Genomic DNA, 11,778 nt, shown 5'->3' on the forward strand with positions numbered 1-11,778 from the left:
CCTGCCCATATTTCTATGTGGCTCTTCGCAAACCTTTTACCTACAAAGGAAGAGGGAATTTCCAGGAGAGCATCCTATTTTCAGCTCCAACTCTACTCCACTCCTTCTTGCTTATCCACAGCCTTTTGGGTGCCCAGAGAAGTAATACTTTTTACGTCTGTGGTCTAAGGATTCATGGCTACTGGGTTGCCTCTTAAGGAACTTCTGGGATAGTTGTGTGTCTTCTTGTGAGTAAGAAGGAAGGGGAAGTCAGTGCACAAAATCAACCTGGTAGAAAATACTGTTACCACAGAATCTACCGCTAAGGAGAGCTTGGCCCATGGAGGGAGGTCAAGGAGCCTGTGGGGGTTACAGCCCAGGAGCAATCTTGAGGGGAAAAGGCTCACTGGATATTGCAAACATGTAGTCCATCCTCTCCCCGTAAGACTTGTTTGAGTGTAGATTTTACACTTCTAGGAGGCTGAATCCAAGAAAAAGATATAATGTAAAATTAACAGGCAAAGAGACCAGTAAAGTGTATATTTAAAGGAAAATAATGACTTGATAAGATGGCTATAAATATTCATGCAATTGCAAAAGTTGACTTTCAAAAATAGAAGAAAATAGGAATTTCCCTGGTGGTCCAGTGGTTAAGACTCCACGCTCCCAATGCAGGGGGCCCAGGTTCAATCCCTCGTCAGGGAACTAGATCCCACGTGCTGCAACAAAGACACGGTGCAGCCAAATAAATAAATGTTAAAAAAAAAAAAACAGAAGAAAATACATTTAAACATACTTAAAACTAATATTATGAAACTAAAATTCCTGAGTTGGGGCAGAGTGGTATATTGCATGGAAAGTGGAGAGGAAAATATGCTAAAGGTCTCTTTTTGCTCAGATCAAAAGAACTCTTCAGGTTAATAAGTCTATGTGTACTTTCAAACTTAAGGGTAATCATTAGTAGAATGACAACAGAACATAAAGACACCAAAGCATCACAGAAGAAAAGGAACAAACAGAATATGACAAATTCAGCAACTAATAGGGAAAGGATATATGTCATAAAGCCATATTTACCAGCAGTCACAATAAATGTGACATAGTTCTCCTGTTAAAAAGGAAGAATTTTTAATTATGTCAAACCAACGGATTGTACCAGGCATTTCTCAAGGACAAAATGGCATAGAGATCTTAAAATGCTGGGATGAACAAAAGAAAATATGTGTCAACAATTATCAAAGGGGACAAAAATATGTTTCTGCTGCTAAAAGGTACAATTTGTTAAAAGATAAATCACCAGTCTTAATGTGCATTGAATATATCAAAGTAACTTTTAAAATAAAGCAGCATTTAACAAAACATGATTATAATGTGAGAAATCAGCACATCTTACTTAGAAATGACAAGATCACATTGATTTAAGACAAGTGTTAAATTACACGATTAAAAAGTAATTAACAGAGACAAAAATATAACAGAAGTGTTTTGTAATCTCAAGATAGAGGTCTTTTTTTTTTTTTTTAATATTTATTTAGGCTGCACTGTGTCTTAGTTGCAGCATGCATGCAGGATCTAGTTCCCTGACCAGGGATGGAAACTGGGCCCCCTGCATTGGGAGCGCAGGGTCTTAACCACTGGACCGCCAGGAAAGTCCGAGAAAGTCTTTTTAAGCATGATCTAAATTTTGAAAGCCATAAAGGAAAAGTTCTGAAATTTTTAACTACATAAAAATCTAAATGTCTATATGACAAATCAAACAAGAGACTGGGAGAAATTATTTTCAACGCATAAAACAGGAAAATAACAAATATTTATTTGATATGGATATATAAAGAGTTCTAGGACAACCGGCAGTCCAGGGAGCGGGACCCATCGGAATTGCTGGGCGGCCGGGACTCGTCGCCGGACCCCCTGGCGCAGGGCCTGGTCTGGATCCTCTTGGCGCGCATTTCTTCACTGGGGGCCTCCGACTGGGGACCAGGGACCAGGCAACTTTTTTTCCGAACGTTCCTGGGCGCGGTACGACTGCCAGGGAAGGGATGGAATTCTCTTCCAAGTTTCACCGCAGGCCGCCCTCAGCCCGGGAGAGCAAACTGAGCAATTTTTGCCCTGTCCTCTTGGGTCGATAGCACACCCTTTGCGCAGGAAGAAAGTTTCCTTTTTTCCTCCCTCCCTGACGCCACAATGTTTTCATAAATGAAACAAGTAAAAGTATGATAATATTTAAAATAAACCTATACCTATTTTTTAAAAGTTCTAAAAACCTCATAAGAAATATATTAAACACGATGAGGATATGGGGAGGGGGAGGGGTGAGCTGTGACAGGGCGAGAGAGAGGCATGGACATATACACACTAACAAACGTAAGGTAGATAGCTAGTGGGAAGCAGCCGCATGGCACGGGGATATTGGCTCGGTGCTTTGTGACAGCCTGGAGGGGTGGGATAGGGAGGGTGGGAGGGAGGGAGACGCAAGAGGGAAGAGATATGGGAACATATGTATATGTATAACTGATTCACTTTGTTATAAAGCAGAAACTAACACACCATTGTAAAGCAATTATACCCCAATAAAGATGTTAAAAAAAAAAGAAATATATTAAACACGAATGTAAAAAGGGAAAAATATATAGATATTTTATTAAATTAAAAATTAAAATAGCTAATAAATGAGTGAAAAGCTGATGAACTTTATTGATCAGAGAAATGCAAAATAGAGCAATGAGATAGCATTTTCTCAGTTGTCAGTAACTGACAGCATCCAGTGTCAGAAAAAATGTGTGGAAATTAGCACGCCTATACTACTGTGGAAGGATTCTGAAGTACCGCAACCTTTCTGAGGAGCAATTTTATGTATCTATTCACATCTTAAGTCTGCATGCCTAATGATCTAACAACCTCACTCTCACAGAACTATCTTATGGAAACATATACACTTCTGAGCAAAAATACATGTGCAAGGATATCATTGCAGCACTGTTGTAATGGCAAAAGGTTGGGGGAAAACTAACTGTTCATCAACTCAAAATCGACAAATTATGAAATATTCACAAAATGAAATATTCTCCAGTCATTAAGATGAATGATGAAGAGCTGTATGTTCCAGGTCTAAAAATACATACCTGTGGTATAATTATTGCTAAGAAGATAATTTTGTGATTACTGTGATACAATTCTCTGGGAGGGAAATGTGTGTGTGTGTGTATTTATATAAGTTTTTAAAAATCAGAAGAACACACAGAAGACTGCTAACCATAACAGGGCACACGCTATTAACTGATAATCTAACATCCATTTCCAATCACTTTCTTCTTTGAATACATCCACTTTTTAAAGTCTGGAAAAGCTAAATGCTCACATTCCAACCTCTTTTGCACATAGGAGTGGCTACGTTCTAACCAATAATAAAAGCAATTTCAGGTTTCCTGGACGTTTTTTGGAAAGCTCTTGAATAAGCGCTGACAACGGGATAAAGGGAGAGGCAAGAGAAGCACTTCCAGAATGGTGGATTAACAACTCTGAAAATCTGCTCCTTCATAACTGTGATGAAAACACTACCAAAATGTCAAAATAAAGAAAGATGAACACTGCCTCGGAAAACTGCAGGACATCATCAAGAATACCCACGTATGCATAATGGAAGCCTCTGGAGGAGAGAAAAGAAGAAGGGGAGAGAAAGACTATTGGAACAAATAACTGCTAGAAACTTCCAAAGTCGATGACAAACATTCATCTGCATATGCAAGAAACTTAACAAACTCCAAGGAAAATAAACTGGAGTGCCACACCTACACACCTCATGGTCACACTGTCAGAGACAAAGACAAAGAGGAAACCGTGGAAGCAGCAGGAGAAAGTGAACCCCATGTGTAAGCAATCCTCCATAAAATAACAGTTGACTTCTCACCAGAAACTGTGGAGGCCAGAGGCAGTGAGATGACATAATCCAAGTGCAGAAAGAAGACAGTTGCCCCTTGAACCACGCTGGGGTCAGGGTCAATGCTGGGATGAACAATGCTGGGATGAACAGCACACACTCTCCACACAGTCAGAAATTCGCATATAACTTATAGATGCTCCTCTGTACACTCGATTCCTCCATATCCATGGTTCCAAATCAACCAACTGCACATCGTGTAGCACGGTAGTATTTCCTATTTTTTATTGAGGTATATTTGCTGTACAGTAGTGTATAAGTTACAGGTGTGCAATATAATGATTCACATTTTTAAAGGTTACACTCCATTTATAGTTATTATAAAATATTGGCTATATTCCCTGTAGCTTCTTTTATACCTAATAATCTGTACCTTTTACTCCCCTCCCCCTTTATTGCTCCTTCTCCCTTCCCTCTCCCCGCTGGAAACCACTAGTTGGAGTATTTACTATTTTTAAAAATTCACAAAGGGCTTCCCTGGTGGTCCAGTGGCTAAGACTCTGTGCTCCCAATGCAGGGGGCCTGGGTTCGATCCCTGATCAGGGAACTAGATCCCACATGCCACAACTAAGATTTCACATGCTGCAGCTAAAAATCCCACATGCTGCAACAAAAACAGAAGATCCCGCCAGCCACAACTAAGACCCAGCACAGCCAAATAAATAAATAAATATTTTTAAAAAACCATAAAACAAAACCAAAAAAATCCACACATAAGCAAGTGGACCCACACGTGTTGCTCACCCATGTTGTTCATGCGTCAACTGTACTGTCAGTCAAGAATTCTATATCCAGAAGTACAATCCTTCAAAAAAGAAGGAGAGGGGGCTTCCCTGGTGGCGCAGTGGTTGAGAGTCCGCGTGCCGATGCAGGGGACACGGGTTCGTGCCCCAGTCCGGGAAGATCCCACATGCCGTGGAGCGGCTGGGCCCGTGAGCCATGGCCACTGAGCCTGCGCGTCCGGAGCCTGTGCTCCGCAACGGGAGAGGCCACAACAGTGAGAGGCCCGCGTACCGCAAAAAAAAAAAAAAGAAGGAGAGATTCAAACATTCTCAGATAAACCCAAATTGAGAGAATTCACCACTAGCAGGCCTGCCTTACAAGAAATCTTAAAGGGAGTACTTCAGGCTAAAATGAAAAGATACTAGACAGTAATTTAAATCCACATGAAAAATGGAAATTGACAGTAAAAGTAACTACATATGGCATAAATGAATTTTCATTTGTAACTCTTTTCTTCTATCTAATTTAAAACACATAACTCAATAATTATAAAAGTGTCAATAGACTTACTATGTATAAAGATGTCATTTGTATGACAAAAATTACACAAAAGCGGGAGAGAGAACAAGGTCAAATTGGGGCAAATTTTGAATAATATTGAAATTAAGTTGGTATTAATAAAACTAGATCATTTTAAGTTAAGATGGTCATTGTAGTCTCCAGGGCAACCAATAAGAAAATAACTCATAATTATAATATAATAATATATAATTTATAGTCTCTATTATAATACATTAATTATACTATAAAGTAATGTAATGTATATGAATATATAGCTTAAACAAAGAATGGAATTAAAATAGCATATTTGAAAATATCAATTTCATACACACACACACACACACACACACACACACACACACACACATGAATAGAGGTTAGAGGACCAAAGAAGACATCAGACACACATAAAACGAATAGAAAAATGGTAGATGTAAATCTTACCTTATCAGTAACTTTATTAAATGTAAACAGACTATACACTCAAATCAAAGGCAGAGATTGGCAGAATGGATGTTTTCTAATGATTTTTTTCACACGATCTACAAGACATACATTTTAGATTCAAAGACAGCGAAAGGTTGAAAGTAAAGGATAGAAAAAGGTGTTATGCAAACAGTAACCAAAAAGAGCTGAAGTTCTATAGTAATATCCGACAAAATAGATTCTATGACAAAAATTATTGCTGGAGACAACAAGGATATTTTGTTATGATAAAAGAATCAATCCATCAGGAAGATACAGCAATTATGAATATACAGGTACCTAACAACAGAGCCCCAAAATTTAGATTAATCAAAAACTCAGATAATTGAAAGGAGAAATAGACAATTCATCGATACTAGCTAGAGACACCAACCTTCCCTTTCACTAATGTATATAGAGAACAACTAGGCAAAATATCAGCAAGGAGATAAACGACTTGACCAACAATAAAGCCCAACTCGATTTAATAGTCATCTAGAGCAAGGGCTCCCAACCTCCGGGCCATGGACCGCTACCGTCCATGGCCTGTTAGGAATGGGGCTGCACAGCAGGAGGTGAGTGGTGGGCAAGTGGCTGTATTTATAGCTGCTCCCCATCGCTCCCATTACCGCCCGAGCTCCGCCTCCTGTCAGATCAGTGGTGGCATTAGAATCTTGTAGGAGCGCAAACCCTGCTGTGAACTGCACATGCAAGGGATCTAGGTTGCGCGCTCCTTATGAGAACCTAATGCCTGATGATCTGAGTTGGAGCTGAGGCGATGATGCTAGCGCTGGGGAGTGGCTGCAAATACAGATTATCATTAGCGGAGAGCTTTGACTGCACAGAGACCATAATAAATCAACTGCTTGCAGACCCATATCAAAACGCTATCAGTGAGCGGCAAGTGAAAACAAGCTCAGGGCTCCCACTGATTCTGCATTACTGTGAGTTGTATAATTATTTCATTATATATTACAATGTAATAATCATAGAAATAAAGTGCACAATAAATGTAATGCGCTTGAACCATCCCGAAACCATCCCCCCTCCCCGGTCTGTGGAAAAATTGTCTTCCACAAAACTGTTCCCTGGTGCCGAAAAGGTTGGGGACCGCTGATCTATAACACACTTCACCCATCAGCAGTGACATATACATTCTTCTCGAGGACACATGGAACATTCTCCAGGACAGCCTGTGGATTAGGCTGTAACTTAGGATCTCAATAAATGTAAAGACATTGAGTTCATACAAGGTATATTCACTGACCACAAGAGAATAAAATGAAATATCAATAACAAGGAAATTTTGAAAAGTAAAAAATATGTGAGAAGTAGACAATACACTTCTAAATAACAAGTGGGTGAAAGAAGAAATCACTAAGCAAGTTAGAAAATATTTTTTGGTGAATGAGACTGAAAACACAACATATGAAAACATAGGAGATGCAGCTAAAGCCCTGCTTAGAGGAAAACTTATACCTGTAATGCATATACCATTTATACCTGTAAACACCTACATTAAATAAGAAGAAAGATCTCAAATCAATAACTTAACTTTCCATCCTAATTAAGTAGAAGCAGAAGAGCAAGTTAAACCCAAAGCAAGCAGAAGGGAAGATGTAATAAATTCTAGAGTAGAAATCAATTGAATAGGAATACAAAAACAATAGAGAAAAAATTTAAATCAAAATTGATGATTTGAAAATATTATTTTAACATATATGGCTAGAATGATCATGAAAAAAAGAGGGATGATTCAAATCCTTAAAATCAGGAATGAGAGTGAGAGCATCACAAGTGACCTTACAGAAATAAAAACATGATTCTACGGGATACTATACGGGATGCTACAAGCATCTGTGTGCCAGCAAAATAGATAACCTAGAAGAAATGGACCAATTCCTAGAAAACCAACACATTTCTAGACCAACTGCCAAAACAGACTTAAGAAGAAAGAGAAAATCTGAATGTATCTATAATGTTAAGAGATTGAATAAGTAATCAAAAAACTTCCAGCAAGGAAGATTCCAGGCTCACATGACTTCATGGTGAATTCTACTAAATGTTTAAAGGAAAATTAATACCAATTGTTCACACACACTTCCCAGCTCATTTTAAGAGAGTTGTATTACCCAGTTACCAGAACCAGACACAGATATCATAAGAAAAAAATACAATGTCTCTTATGACTACACACTCAAAAGTTCTCAGCAAAATACTAGCTAACCAAATCCAGCAACACATAGAACAAATTATATGGCACGACCAAGTAGGATTTATCTCAGCAATGCTAGGTTGATTTAACATATAAAAGTCAATGTAATGCACAATACTTACACAGCGAAAGACAAAAGCTGCATGATCATCTCAATGGATGCAGAAATACTTTTGACAAAATTCAACACCTTTTCATCACAAAAACACTACACAAGCTAAGAATATGTGGGAACTTCCTCAAGCAGATAAAAGGCATCTACTAAAAACTCACAGGTAACATTATACTCAATGGTGAAAGATTGCTTTCTCCCTAAGACCAGGAACAAGACAAGAATGCCCGCTCTCACCACTTCTACTCAACAGAGCCCTGGAGGTGCCCGAGCAATCACGCAAGAGAAAGAAATGAAAGATGTTCAAACTGGAAACAAAAAAGTGAAACTGTGTCTATTCGTAGATAATGTGATCCTGTATATAGGAAGTCCTAAGGAGTGTATAAAAACGATTAGAACTGTATGAGTTCAGCAAGGTTGCAGAATGCAAGGTCAGTATACAAAATTCAGCTGTATTTCTAGACACTACCAATGAACTATGCATAAGTGAAGTTAAGAAAAAGCTCCATTTACAATAGCATCAAAAAACAAAATAGGAAGAAATTAACAAAAGAAGTATAAAACTTGAACACTGAAAACTATAAAACCTCACTGAAGTAAATTAAATCTAAATACATGGAAAGACTTTCCCCCTCTGTGGATCAGAAGACTTAATATTGTACCATTGTTAAGGTGGTGCTATGGGCTGAATTGTGTGTCCCTCCCCTCCGCCAAATCCATATGTTGGACTGCTAACCCCCAGCACCTCAGAACGTGACTGTATTTGGAGACAGGGCTTTTAAAGGGGTGAGTAAGTTGAAATTAGGCATTAGGGTGGGTCCTAATGCAATCTGGTCTGTGTCCTTATAAGAAGAGGAGATTAGGATCCACAGAGACGGGGGGACCTGCGCACAGAGGAGAGGCCATGTGAAGAGGTAGCAAGAGGGGTGCTGCCTGCATGCCAAGGAGAGAGCCCTCAGAAGAAAGCAAACCTGCCAACACCTGATCTTGGACGTATCTTCCAGAACCGTGAGAAGAAATTTCTATTGCTTATGCCACCCAGTCTACGGTACTTTGTTATGGCAGCCGCAGCAAACTAATACAGACAGCTCTTCTCTCAAAGTGATGTACAGATTTATTTCAATCCCTTTCAAAATCCCACTTATCTGTTTTGTAGAAATTGACAAACTAATCCTAAAATTCATATGGAAATGCAAGAAGTTCAGAATACCTTCTTTAAAAATCTTTAAAAAGAAGAACTAACTTAAAGAACTCACTTCCTAACTTAAAAGCTTAACACAAAGCTACAGTTATCAAGACACTGTGGAACTGGCATAAGGATAGACATACAGAATAATGGAATAGAATTGAGAGTCTGGAAGTAAACCCTCACATCTGTGGTCAACTGACTTTTGACAAAAGTACCAAGACAGTTGGCACTCTTGGGGATTTCCCCATTCCTGAAGTTTGCTCTTTTCAACAAATGGTGTTGGGACAAAGGCTGCGCATATGCAAAGGACTAAGTTGGACCCGATCTCATACCATATACAAAACAGCTCAAAATGGATGGTTCACGTAGAAGAAAACCTCAGAATAAATCTTCATGAACTTAGATTAGGCAATGATTTCTTAGATACGAACCAAAGCACAAGTGACAAAAGAAAAACTAGATCAACTTGACTTCATCAAGATGTAAACCTTTTGTGCTACCGAGGACATCAGCAAGGAAGTAAAAAGACAACCCACAGGACGGGAGAAAATACTTGCAAATTCTATACCCAACGGGGACTTGTACCCAGAATAAACCATTTGGATGCAACTTCTCTGAAACATGTTTCCTCTGAGTTGTCAAAGTCCATGGTTTCCCTACACAATATTCCTTCTATGCCATTCAAAGTATTGCAGGGTAGCTTTTTAAAAGATATCTGCTATTCTTCCAGGACTTTATTTCAAGTTGCTGCCACTGATTCTGCCAGTGTTGAAGGTGTGGCTCCCCCCAGGCCATGCCAGGGCACAGGAAGTTATTTTAAGTACACTTTAACCAAGATACGTGTTTACATGTGCCTTTTAAATGTAGGCACAGGTCTGATACACAGAATCAAAGTAAGTGCAAAAGAAATCTTTTAGTAGGTATAAAAGAAAGATGAGAAATAATACAAAAGTCGGCAGCAGTTTTTCTTTCTTAATGGGACTGAAAATAGGAGAACTACCGCGGTAGGGAGAGTCTGTACGCTCACATCTTGCTTTATCCAGTTCTGCATTGTTTGATTGGTTACAAGGAGCATGTCTTAATTTCCTAATTGAGATGATATTTGTAATCTTTATAAACAATTGTTTAACTTCAATAAGGCCTTTCCATATTGTTTTACTAGTAAATTCTATCAAAATTTCAAAGTCCAGATAATTCCCTAACAATTTAAAGTATCCCAGACAATAGAAAAAGATGGAGAGAATTGTAATTGTTTCTAGAGTTAGCACAATTCTTACAGCAGATATAATAAAACATAAGAAACTGAAGCCCAATTTTGTCTATGGCTATAGATGCACAACTACTAAAAACACTATTAACAAGTTAAACCCGCGAGCATGTAAAGAGTATCGTTCCATGAAAATCTTGGCTGTGAAGCGGAACTATAAGACTGCTTTTATACGAAACAATGTTTTCATCCAGCATCATACCAGCAGGTTTAAGGAGAAAAGTCCTAGGATTGTCTCAGTTAAAAAGATATTTCATTACCTCAGCACTCATCCCTGCTAAACACTCCTTGCTAACTAGAGAAAGAAGAAAATCATCCCAATGTGATTGTCTCTTTGCTACAACCAAACAACAATAGACTTGATGGAGAAGTACCCATTCCCGCCAGGCACAAGGCAAGGCCACCTCTGTCATCCCAATTAGTCAACATTGTCCGAGAAGGTGCAGGCAACTGAATAAGATCTAAGACAAATAAAAAGGTCTTTTGCTTCTGCAAAGAAGGACTCAACAATATCCTTACTCTCAAAAGACATCTGTACCTGCATTTAGAATTTGTTGTTGTTTGGCCCTCCAACGGCATTTCCACAGAGGACCTAGAATAGTAGGGCCTGGCCCCAGACCACCCAGGCTGCACCCCTGTGAGGTCTAGGTTCACCTGCGCCTGCCCTTGGGCCCCTTTGCAGGATGCACACGCTCAGATAAGCTGCCAGGTGTAGTTATTCTCAGCCAACGGGGGCCAGAGGGCCTTCTCTGCCTCAAACGTCTGCTGTCCTCGCGACCACCAGTCAGGGCTTGAACTGGAGCCCCAGGGAAGGCTGACCCTGCCCAACCCTCAGCACCAGCAAGAGGGACAAACCAAGAAGAAAAATGCCACGTGGACCCGGATGTCTGTCTGGCAGGCCTGGCAGGGTGGAAGAGGGCAGAGGGGGGTCAGGGTTGCTCAGTCTCCATCCTGCGGAATGCGCCCTGCAGCCCCACACCAGCCCCTGGGAGGAACGAGCAGAGCCCACGCAAGCTGGCAGGGCCTGCCGCCCAGCAGCTCACGGGCACAAATCAGGCCCGAGACTCCTGCCAAGGCCAACGCCCCTACATGGCACAATAAGTTAACAAGTCCAACACCAGTGACATGGCTGCAGGTCTAGACGCAGAAAAATCACATTGCTAGCAAACTGGGTGGGAAAGTGGGTTAAAATTCAGTACGTGGAATGCAGCCTCGGTTTTACATAAATAAATATACAGAAGGTGATTTCTGTGCACAAAGATAAGATGTTAAAACATAAAGTCTACCAAAATAGTCCATTGATTTAAACACAATAAAAATCCTAACGTAT

Source organism: Aethalodelphis obliquidens, unplaced genomic scaffold (genome assembly GCF_003676395.1).
Source record: "Aethalodelphis obliquidens isolate GAN/ISIS:26980383/991018 unplaced genomic scaffold, ASM367639v1 scaffold11, whole genome shotgun sequence".
Lineage (NCBI taxonomy): Eukaryota > Metazoa > Chordata > Mammalia > Artiodactyla > Delphinidae > Aethalodelphis > Aethalodelphis obliquidens.